This window comes from Archocentrus centrarchus, chromosome 17, assembly GCF_007364275.1.
Source record: "Archocentrus centrarchus isolate MPI-CPG fArcCen1 chromosome 17, fArcCen1, whole genome shotgun sequence".
Lineage (NCBI taxonomy): Eukaryota > Metazoa > Chordata > Actinopteri > Cichliformes > Cichlidae > Archocentrus > Archocentrus centrarchus.
In genome coordinates this window covers 25,735,303-25,746,890 of record NC_044362.1, presented here as the reverse complement: position 1 = coordinate 25,746,890, position 11,588 = coordinate 25,735,303, and the positions used below count along the sequence as shown (strand labels likewise).

Below are 11,588 nucleotides of genomic sequence, written 5' to 3'. Positions count from 1 at the left end.
AAAGAACCACATATTGACCTTAAGAATATGGCTGGTTCAACACCATTAAAATGAATTCGTTCAAGCCATTACATGATAAACACAACCCCCCTGGCCTTGAACAACACAGCCCGCTTCCTATAACTATCCTTTCATTTCCATCCCATCCCGAGGCCGTTTTCATGTCTAGCCGGTGCCCCTCCCCCACCTCAGCCCATCTCTGCTCTGCAACATAAAACGTTATGCATGGTGACGCATGCGCAGTACATCCAACAGATGCAAATGTCACTGCGCAACCAATTCTAAACTGGCTCATACACAGAATTGGCGGGCTAATAGGGCGACTTAACCAGATAGACTAATTACTGAAATTGCTGCCTAACTGCGCGGCCATGCTCACGAGGAAGAAGGAAACGCCATTCCTGTTAACCTCAGCCGTGATCTTCGAGAAAGTTCCTACTGACCGCAGCACAGCGGCGGAAAAGATGACGTCAAGTGCCCATTCCTGTTCTCTCTCTCTCTTTTTTTCTCTCTCTCTCCATTCCTTTCAGTACAAACACACACGATTAAAAGCCACTTTCAGATGTTACACACACCGCTAGCTCACAAAAGGTGACAGCAAGAAGCGCATTCTTAAAATTAAATACGCGAATTTACTCACAGTTTCGGTTAAATGAACGTTAAAACGTTTGACACATACCCATCTAGTCTATCCAGCAGACGCAGACCTTATAAGCTCGGTGGGGCTCAGGCGGTCACATGACTCCTCTCCACCAATGACAACGACGCTTGCATGTTTTGCTAGGTTTTTCTCCGAGAGGACGAGCGACGAACGGCTTGGATGTTTTCAAAACCAGCGATGAACGTCACACAGCCGTAGGCTACGGTTAACGTCCAGTATTTAGGAAATAACTGTTAATATTGCGCAATATTCACATATAGCGGAACCTGAATGAGTCGGTGGGAACGTGTAACCCCGTTTAAAGGTAAGCGCAAAACGAGGTTTGTTGTTTTGATTCCTTCGGATCAGGATGGATAAAAAATCCTAGCAATCTGGCTAAGTTGTTCTGCAAGCTGGCTAACGTTAAGCTAACTTGACGTAAAACTGCGTGCGAAAATGGGAATGTTATGTGTTTGCGTGGGCTTGGTATAGTTGAGTGCCACGTGCGTTACACACATTGAGGACTTTCTTCTCCGTTAACTGAAATTTCCACTCCGGTAACTGCCTTTAGTAGGTGCTTTCAAAGCAAGGATACAGAGCGCTGATAGGAAAATGTCGGGGCGAAGCAGAGCGAGCTGAGGTAGCTTCAGCCAGCCAGCCAGCCAACGAGGCTGTGTAGGGCTGGGAACAAGCTCGCTAGCTAGCTTAGATTAAGCGCTGGGGAGGGGGAACGTTGTGAGGGCAGTGAAGGAGCTGCAGTGGGCTTTTGTCTCCGGCTGTGCTGTGCTTGCTGTGTTGATTATTGCCGTTAAATCGCGAAACGTGAACTTGAATTACCTTACGTTGGACACGCAGTAGCATGAGACAAAAATATTTACCCGCCAAACGAATTTCACCACAAAAATAATAACACCACACCTTGTGTTTATTGTCTATGTCCAAGTTGCGAATTTTAGCGCTCAGCAATATTACTTTCTGCTTATTGGAAGCACGAGCGTCATTAACGTTTCTCTGAGGTGGGTGGTGGTGTCTGCAATGATCGAGCTAATGCCAGTTTATTTATTTGCAACCAGCTCAGTTTGACGGGACAATAGCAGTCAACGTAGTGTAAAATGTAGTCATGATTTGTAATTCTCACAAGGAACTAGCATAGCTTGTAAAACCCGGAGCTTGAGCCTCACAGACAGCGACTGTGACATCTTGGGGGTGTGTTGCCTGATACAAAAGCCTGCCTGTCTTTACATGGCTGTCTGTGCAGCGACCGGTCTGAATCAACCAAAATGTCAACCTTGAATTGAAACATAGGTGAAGTTAAAGAGTTATGCTGCATTGCAGCGTTTATACACACTTAGATGAAGATTAAAAAGCTAAAATAGTATGAAAGCACTATTTTAAGTAGCATTTGTGTCATACATATACTGTGTATTCATTATCTGCTAATAAAATATGCTTAAATGCGATATATAGACAATGTAATGGTATAAATTATGTGGAACTAATCTGTTACTCACACAGTAATTTAAATACAACAACACTAAATGTAAAATATTTTATGTCTTTGTAAGGAAGAGGACACAAATGCAGAAACTGGGTGCATTGAGAAAGGTAGCATTTTAAAATAACAGTACTACAAGAAATATTAATTTTGGGGTTGTAAAGATGAACGCTCTATAGGCTTACATCCCACTTCTACACATGAAGTGTGCTACGATCACTCATTATTTCAAGTAGCTGCTTAAGGTTTACATCAAAAATAAAATCATAAGAAATCATCAGTCAGAAATACATGCTCCTATTGTCTCTTTTTTGTTTATTTGATTTTGGAGACATGAATACTGCTAGCACTCTAGAAGCTTCTATGTAGAAATTGATAGCACAATAGGTGAATTGTGACAAATAGTGGCTTATTTTACTGAGGCTTGATGGTAGCATAAGTCTATCACCTTTTAGGCACCTAAATCTTACAGTAATGCATTAAAATACTCTGACAAGGTGGTCAGGTTTTCAAAATACCACAGAAGGCACCGAGTTTTGCTGGTTTTCATTTCAATTAAAATTAATATAGTAATTTTCATTCGTTAGCTTACCTTAAACCATGAACTAATCAATTAAACTGAATGTGTTAGACGGCAGAATGACAACAAGCATACTTCCAGTCAGCCATGACACATCATATTTGATCTTACTACTCTAAAGACCAGCACTTTATTACCATAAGTTTGGGTCCTCAATTATGTGTAAATGCTTATACACTATAATTCAAAGTCCTTTAGAAGTAATCTTGTTAAATTAACATATTTACTACTTCTGAATCTCTATCGCAGTTTAGATAAATGAGGATGACCAAGGTTCAATTAATTGTTTCTCATCAATGTATTAAGGGTTATAAGTAAGGTAAAGTTTAGGTTGTTTATTTGTTCAAATTAATGTTTTATTTAATCCAGGTCGACCATTAATCTGCTTTTCCCTGGTTTTCTTTCTTTGTGTACCCTTTTTATATAGACAGCACAATAAATAAAATGTTAATCATAGCCTTGAATGGGAAGGACTGTTTTTATGAATAGAGCACATTACTCTGGTATTAAGATAATGATTTCTCAGGTGTTGGTATCTGCTCCCAGGCTTGATAGTCATTGCTGTTTTGGTAATTGTACACAATGGGATTAATGCGTTTTTTGTTAGTGTACCAGTGTCACCCAATTTGAAAAACATTTATATATTTATATATATTTATATATATACATTTATTTATATATATATATATATATATAATATATATATATATATATATATATATATATATATATATATATATATATATATATATTACTCTTACAGTGACTGTAATGAGTTTGTACTAACATCTCTCTTCTGGCAACTGAGGATCATGTGATGATGATTGCTGAGGATGAATGGACCTCCCGCAGCACTAAAGGTTATGACAGTACGAGTAGGACACATGATAATTGACACTGCAGTATATTACCAAGCTCTTTCTTGCAGTTCATCATAGGTACCTTTTTGTGGTGCCATTGAAGAGAATGTGTTTGAAAATGTTTGCCTTTGCTTAGTTCAGTTTTCTGACAGTTTATGCTATTTGATACTGATTAAGTAAATTAAATGTTAGGATCTGATGTTACATATTAGTTTTGAATAACAGAAAGCCACAAACCTGGTTTTGTTTTTTTAAATAAGCTGCATTTATTGAATTGTTTGACTTAAATTGTAATCCTTAAAAAACAAACAAACAAGTAATTTCAGTTTCAAGCAATGATTCTCTACAAAAGATAAAGATACTGATGATTTAATGTAGAAAAGGAGCTGTTGAATATTGGGACAATGACAGGGAGTTCTTTGGGTCATATGGGTTTCAGGGTGAGGTAGTGCTCTGCAGTTAATCTAAATTTATATTTAATCCAGTGATTTTTAAATGGGATAAAATTATTAAGGTGCTGCCTTCTTTCTCACATTTGTGCTCTCATTTTGTCTCATGTTTTAAATCCAGTGCACCCTTTCATTTGCAGTGTGTGTTAAAGAGGGGATTTATACTCATGTGTTAAAGCTATGCTGTGACCTGACGTGCACCTCCCTAGAAATGTAACTACACTTCGCCATCAACGCAGCCAGCATAAGCTACATCTTAAGCTTTACATAGATTCAACACAGAAGCATAAATCGAGTGTTATCCCCTTCTCTAAAACCCCAAATTCACTCCTTGACATGCTATAGCAGATTTAGTTCAGCTTTTGGTTAGCAGTAATATTAAAACCATTTTGGTTGCCTGAAAACAGTTTGGTTTCAACAAGTACAGAAAGCAGCATCAAATTTAAAAAAAAAAAAAAAAGGGGGGGGGGGGGGGGGGTTGCCACAGCTGGTAGCTCCAGATGTTTGGTTTGGCAGATTTTTTTTGCACCGGATACCCTTCCTGACACAACCCCAAAGGGATTTGTCTCATCTCTTGGTATCAAACCGGGGAGCTTTTGCTTGTTAGGCAAATGTGTAAACCGCTACACTGTGGAGCCACTGGGAAGGAGCACTGAATGTCAGTCCACTTTTGTACTGGCATTTCGTGCTCAGTGTTTTTGTTTGTGATTTCAGTATTGAGCAAAATAATCATGATTTTATTCATTTATTTAGCCATAATTGAGCACACCTAGGGTAGGGCTTCATGGATTGGGCTTGTTGTGGTGCATCACATGGAGGATAGATTACATAGGGGTCCAGAGAGTTTGTAGGCCAACTCAGTGCCTTTAACTCTTCTGCATATTTGTGGGTTGGTGGGGTACATTGTCCCACTGGACTACTGCACCTGAGGGTAGTGCTACTGGAGACACTTGGTTGCTCGGGCCGCAATAACTTTTTTTGTTTTTGTTTGATAGAAATCAGGGCCAAGGTGCATTAGTGTATAGTCTCAGCCATGTGCAAGTGTAACAATGATCAGGTGCGTGGTAGCTGTTAGTGTTTTCATATTATTTTAAAAATAATTAATATAAAAGGTTTTCCAGAAAAGTATTGCATTGTTGACCTGTCAGTGGGTTTGATGTTGTGTTTGGTAGGTGATATTATTACCTTGTTTAAATTTGTCAGAGATTATAAGAGAAACTCATGACTGGCAAAGAATCATGAATTCAAATCTATGGAAGAACAGCAATAACAAAAATGGTGGTAGAAGTAACTTTACCTATTTTGGCACAAATTTGGCAAACCATTTTTTTTTCTTTCCCAAAATCAGATTTGACCGGTTTTTGATTGATTCTATATCTGAGAGAGAGAGTCTTTCTTGCTATATAACCATATGAAATTAAAGTTAGTTAATGCTTCAAAATAGCTGCCTAAACAAGTGGCTGGAAGCATTTTGGGATCTTGTGAGACTTGCCTCTACAAGGATTTTGCTATAGTAATAAAAGATTTGCGGATGAACTGAATGACCCCAAAGCAGGAATCCCCAGTACAACACAAAAGCTGTGTAAATATTACTATCTCATTCAAATTTTCAGCACGTCACACTTAACCGCATTAGGATACACCAGTGTTACGTTTCCCTTATTGATATGTCTGCAGTGCTAGAGCTCCAGAAGAGGAGCATATTTACCATGTTCCTTCTTCTGTTTCTGCCTTGACTGCTTTTGTTGTTGGTGGGCTAATAGCTCAGTTATAGTAAAAATCATAATCATTGTTTTGGTCAGCACTGTAAAACTAAATTGGTAAATTAACTTGAAAGTCATGTATAGTAATTGAACTTAAGAATGTTTTTATTCAGTGGGTTTCATTGAGCTTTAGATGTAATTCAAATTTAAAACAAATGCATTGTATTTAAAAAAACAAACAAAACGGTGACAGAGGGAAAGGTAGGGGTAGTACATTCAGAAGGTAAGGAGTTGTAGGTCCAGACCAGTGAGCATTTTTGACAGTAAAGCTCATCTTTAGCCTTAGTGCAAGATGTTTCCAGTTGCATATGGTAGCGAAAAGAGCCCCAGGCTAAAGAGGACTTGCAAGCCTCTCAAGGCATGCAAGTTAGCTATGGGGGAGCAGCAGAAACTCATAGCAAATGGCCAACTGTTGGATGCTGCTGTAAGTGGACCAGGGGCGAGACCCCTAGCAACCTAGAGACAAAGACAGTCACTGACTGAAGGATCACATGTTGATCTTCGGAAACTCGACAAATTTTAATTCACTGAGAGAGATCTTATCTACCAAAGGCTCCATTTTAGCCATCTTGGTTTGTGGTGCATGAAACAGCAAGTAAATTTCATCTTTTAGGGAGGGGCTAAAAGCAGATTCCTGTAAAGAAATGTCATGATTTATAACAAACAAAAAGAAACCAGTACTTCATAGTGAAAATTAATCTGAAAGACTAATAAAGTAGAAATTGCCTAAGTTGGATTCAGATGGCCCATGGAATTTTATCCGACTTGTAAAAAAAAAAATCAGCCTTATTTTTTAAGTCGGATAAAATCCGATTCTTCAAAATATCAGACAGTTTGGGGTCTAATATTGAATTTTGCAGCAATAGCTTTCTGCTTCATCCCTGGATCTGCTTCTGCAAATTTTATAATCTCATGTTTTTGCTCGTAAGTGTGAGTTTGTAGCTTACGCTTGACTCCTGCGCTTGCCATGATTGTCTCCGGTGAAATGAACTGATAAACCCAGTGCAGCCAATCCAGACATCACATGACTGTATAGACACTCAGGTGATCTTCCAGGCATTGTTAGTGGGGTGTAGGTGTGTTGGGAGCTGTGGAGGGCTTTAGCGCTAAACTCATCCAATTTATGTGATCACATTTAATATGAAATTCATTACAATAGGACCAGAGTTTTCATCCAAGGTAGGCAAAAATCCAACTTGTATGGTCTGATTTAGGGGATGATTTTTATTGGAATTAACATTAGGAAAAATCCGGACCTGCAGAATCCATCCAACTAGAGCGAAAACAATTTGTGCGACTTCGACTTAGGTGATTTCTACTGTAGTTTTTATCCCAAGTGTATTGTTTTCATAATTGTCGAAAGCCAAATTGTCCTGTTGTGGGAACTGAGATGGTCACAGGTGTCAAATGACAGAGCAATTGAGCTGCACTAACGTTAAAAGCTTGAACCAGCACCTCTTTACAAAGGCAGCAATATAACTGGACTACTGTGTTGGATTGCATTACTTTGTTTTGCTGCGCTTTTGTTAAAATGATTAACAGCAGCTTGGCACAATATTACAAATAGGTGTGCTTGATAAAATGAAATTAAAAGCCTACCAATATTGATAGGGAGCTTATATCAAAAAATTTACACCTTATCCAGTTAACCTAGCAGGTGTTGCTCATTATTCTGAAACCTATAAATGTGCTTCGTTGTCTTACCCATGGCAGCCAGTTTGTCCATCCTTTCCAGTGTAGCTGTTCAGAAAAACAAACATCTGACTTCCGTTATGATTGCACTGCACCAACTCTGGTGGTTTTAACTGCATTGATAGCTAGTGATATTACAGTGTATATACTCACAGTAGGTGACTAACATAACTTTTAAATGGCATTTTAATTGTGACAATCAGCTGGCTGACGCCATCGTCAAATTTCAATGTGCACCACATGTATGGGGTGAACAGCCAGTGGCCAAATATTAGTTGACATTGAGCATGACTGTCAATTTCACAAGCCAGCTGCCAGGTTTTATTATTATTATTATTATTATTATTATTATTATTATTATTATATTATTATATTATTATTATTATATTTATTTATTATTTATTTATTTAAAATCCAACCATTTCCCACAAGAGAATATGACCTGTTGCTTTCTGAGAGTATTTTGTAAGAACTGGCATTGGATATGTTAATTTCCTCTTTCTCATCAGTTAGATCTTGTTTTTGTTGCACTTCCAAAGCTTTTCTTTCACCCATCCTGCTTTCCTTCTGACACTAGATTAGCTTTTATTGCTCATCTACAAAGCCTTTGCAGAGTCCATCTCATGGTGCAGTTAATTGCTGGTGAGAATTAGCCATAAAGGAGGGACATGTTAGACAGCTATTCAATCGTGACAACTGTGTACTGAGCCATATTTCTATGTGATGTGTTATACATAGTATATATCATTTTTGTATGTGGGCGTGTGCAAATTAGCCACTGAGTGGCTATTTACAGAGAGTTACAGAAAAAAAAATGTTATTTAAAAGTAATGCCATTAAGCACGTTAAAAATAGTTACAATTGCATAGATTAAATGATTTGGAATGGTTTAGCTGGTAGTCAGTTTTTGTCATTTTTAATAGCATTTTATTTTTGTGTTTAACATTATAGCAATATGTCACATACTATTATCCTGCTGTGGTTGTGACATTAATTATGGAGTAGATTTGGTCAGTGTGAAATATTTTCTCTGGCTGTCTTGGCAACATTTAATGCCAGCATTCATCTCCTGATCACACTCGCATGCACACAGTGACAGATCTGGATCCTCAAAAATCAGATTTTCCTCCTATTTCTGCCAGATCATGAGAATCAGATGGTGGGAGGCTCTGCAGTCACATCAGTTTTACACGTGCCGTCCAGGCAAATCTTCATACAGGCACTGAGAGAGACGTGCTTAGAGCCATGCAGATGCACGAAAAGAAATGGGGCACAGTATACTGTTAATACTATTGGTTCCAGCTACATTTTTCACATTTCTTAGATTATTTTTAAACTCTTCCAATTTTTCCGCTTAGCAAGCACCGAAAAGGACTCTTTTTTAGCTGGGTAACCATGCCATGGCTTCTGTAGTATAAAGCCTTTCCAGACAGGCTATAAGCTTCTTAGAGAATAGAACTATTGACTAGGTTCTGTAATGCTGGAGCAATTATATGGACATAAGGTAGTCCCTCTTTACGTGCGCTCCTTTTAGAAAGTTAGTTTTCATTACTTAGTTCATTTGGATTATTTGGATTATTTTTCATAGGTTGAAAAGACTATATTTTTTTTTGGCTTTTATTGGTTTTAGATTTTGTTTTTGTAATTTGATGCTTTCCTAACAAACTGATCTGCTGTATCATTTTTTTGTACATTACATATTTTTTTGGGTGACAAGTAATTTAAGGGGGAAATAAGAGGCACCAGATTAAAGAAGTAACCTTCACATTGAGGCAGAGGGATCTAAATGCAGATCAGTGGAATGGAAAATGTCTTAAGCATTTAGCAGACATCGTCTCTTGAAGAAGACAGGGGTGTTGACCCTTCACAGGTTTAGGGTTAGGCCTTACTCTATGCAATTCTGAGAAACAGAAAAATTTTTTCTTCTTCTTTTGATGTTCCAGTTTTGCATTTTGGTTCCCTCGTTGCAAAAAATTTGAGCTCAAAGCCCCAAATCACCTGTCCTGATAGTGTTAGAGATTAGGGGTTAGGGTTGAGGTACTAGTCATTGATGATGATTTGGATATCACAGGGTAAAAGGAAGAAAAAACAATGACTTCATTATGAGCCTGCACTTAGTAAATGTATGGGTTCCTTTCATGTGAATCATAAGCAGTCTTTGAGAACTAAACTGGTGCCCTTTGTGCTCAAGACTCCTTCACACTGAGAGGTTTAACTTGGCTATCTTGGAATTTTTGGCCTATATATTGTCTACTTGGTCTAATTTTGTCATGTTGCAGCATTTTACCAGCAACACAGGGCAAGAAGACTTATGGCCGTAATAAAGCTGTTTTACTCTACTAACACTCTGATTGGAGTTCCTCTTTTTTTGTTTTGAGCACTCACAGTGGGGCTATATCATCAGGGAACCCCCCAAAACAGTCAGTTTTTGTTTGACTCTCCTCTCCTCAGCGAATTGACGACCAGTGCCTGTTAAGTGTTGATAAACTTCCATTAATGGTCATTGAGAGCGTTGTGGCTGTGTCATTGAAGGTCCATCAGCTTAGAAGATGGAGTGGAATTTGAAAGGGTTACAACAAATGTGAGGGTAACAAATCTAAACACAATAGGCCAAAGAAATCATCTGTTTCCTCTATTTGAGGCAGCTTACAATTCTGCTCTGTATCACTTTCGCTTCAACTTGTCGATTGCACTTACTGAGTGGCAGTTCAAAAGGGAGCATGAAAGCAAGCAGTGGTGCTGCTTATGATACACCGTGCCTCTAGCTAGACCAGAACCTATCTGCAGTTGGCTCCATCAGCCCAGTATCTGCGTCTTCGAGAGGCTCGGCAAGCGTGTGATTTGTGCATGTATCTGTGTGAAGAGGGCGGAGCCTCCTGATTTCACAACATGTGCTGGTCTTTGCCAGCAGCTGAATGTGTGCAGTGTGTTGTTTTTTTTGTTTGGTACGTTGAGTGCAGTATCCTGTGTAACAACTTGATAATCCACTGTATGCTTTAAGGACAGACAGTTTGAGAGCTTGTGACCTTCCTACGTGACTCTGAATGCACCACGAGTGCACAGGAAGGAAGGAAGCGATGGGGTTGCAATATTACAATGCTGTAGGTTTTTAATTATTAAAGAGCCCTTAAAGTTTTATTTATGAATGAGCAGTGAGGGAGATATGTCTGTTGTAGTTACGGTGGAAAAAGACAATTTGACAGTGGGTGTGTGCTTTGCATTCTTCATGGACTGCTTTCACTTCACTGATGCCAAAGAAAGCAGTCATATCCTGTTTACCCTGGCTCTGTTTTGTGACCATGCTTTTGGAGGGCTGAGGACCTTCCTGCTGTAAATAGGTTAATGAGAGTTTCATTCACAGGACAATTTCTGTGGGTTCCTTTTGGTTGTAGAATAAATCGAGCCATTACTGTACCACTGAGCTTTATTTATTTATTTTTTTTTTAGGGGAGAAATGTGATCAGATTGTGTTAATAATTGACATGCTGCTATGATATTATCCCATAACTGTGCTAGTTTCCATTTTAAATGGATTTAAAGCTACGGATGACATTTAAATCCATACAGGACGTATTCTTCAACAAAATTGCTATTTTACATAAGTTAGGGTTGGTTTGTGTATGCATTTTATGTCTTACTAGCTGTTAACCATTATTTGGAGTCTATTTAGCATTTGACAATGCAGTGTTTTGGCTTTTTGGGGGCAATGTGGGGATGTTAAGATAAATACACACATGTGGCACAATTCATACCTTCATGCCATAATAAGTTTCATAGTGCTTTTTGTTGGCACAATTGGAAACAAGCATTTATTGATTTAAATAACATGAAAACAAAGAAAAATGGGTTTAGCTCGTTTGTTTGAAGTAAGTCAACAGGGGCCTTTTTTCTAAATACCAAACAGTTTAGAGTCAGATATGTTGACTGGAGTTTTGGAGGATCTTGAAATTCTCATATGGTTCTGCATATTATTACTGTAAATTCAGTTCAGTTTTATTTATATAGTGCCAAATCACAACAACAGTGGCCTCAAGGCGCTTTATATTGCAAGGTAAAGGACCCTGCAATAATATAGAGAGAACCCCAAAAATCAGACAACCCCTGTGAGC

The 11,588-nt window shown here is 38.4% G+C and overlaps 1 protein-coding gene across 1 annotated transcript in view; it reads left to right on the top strand.

Moving 5' to 3' along the window:
• The first annotated feature begins 778 nt into the window (after window positions 1-778).
• ankrd12 (ankyrin repeat domain 12) overlaps window positions 779-11,588 on the top strand; it is a 44,593-nt gene continuing 33,783 nt past the window's right edge. Inside the window, 1 exon segment of the mRNA XM_030751472.1 lies at window positions 779-965. The gene's annotated coding sequence lies outside the window, so the exon portion shown is untranslated.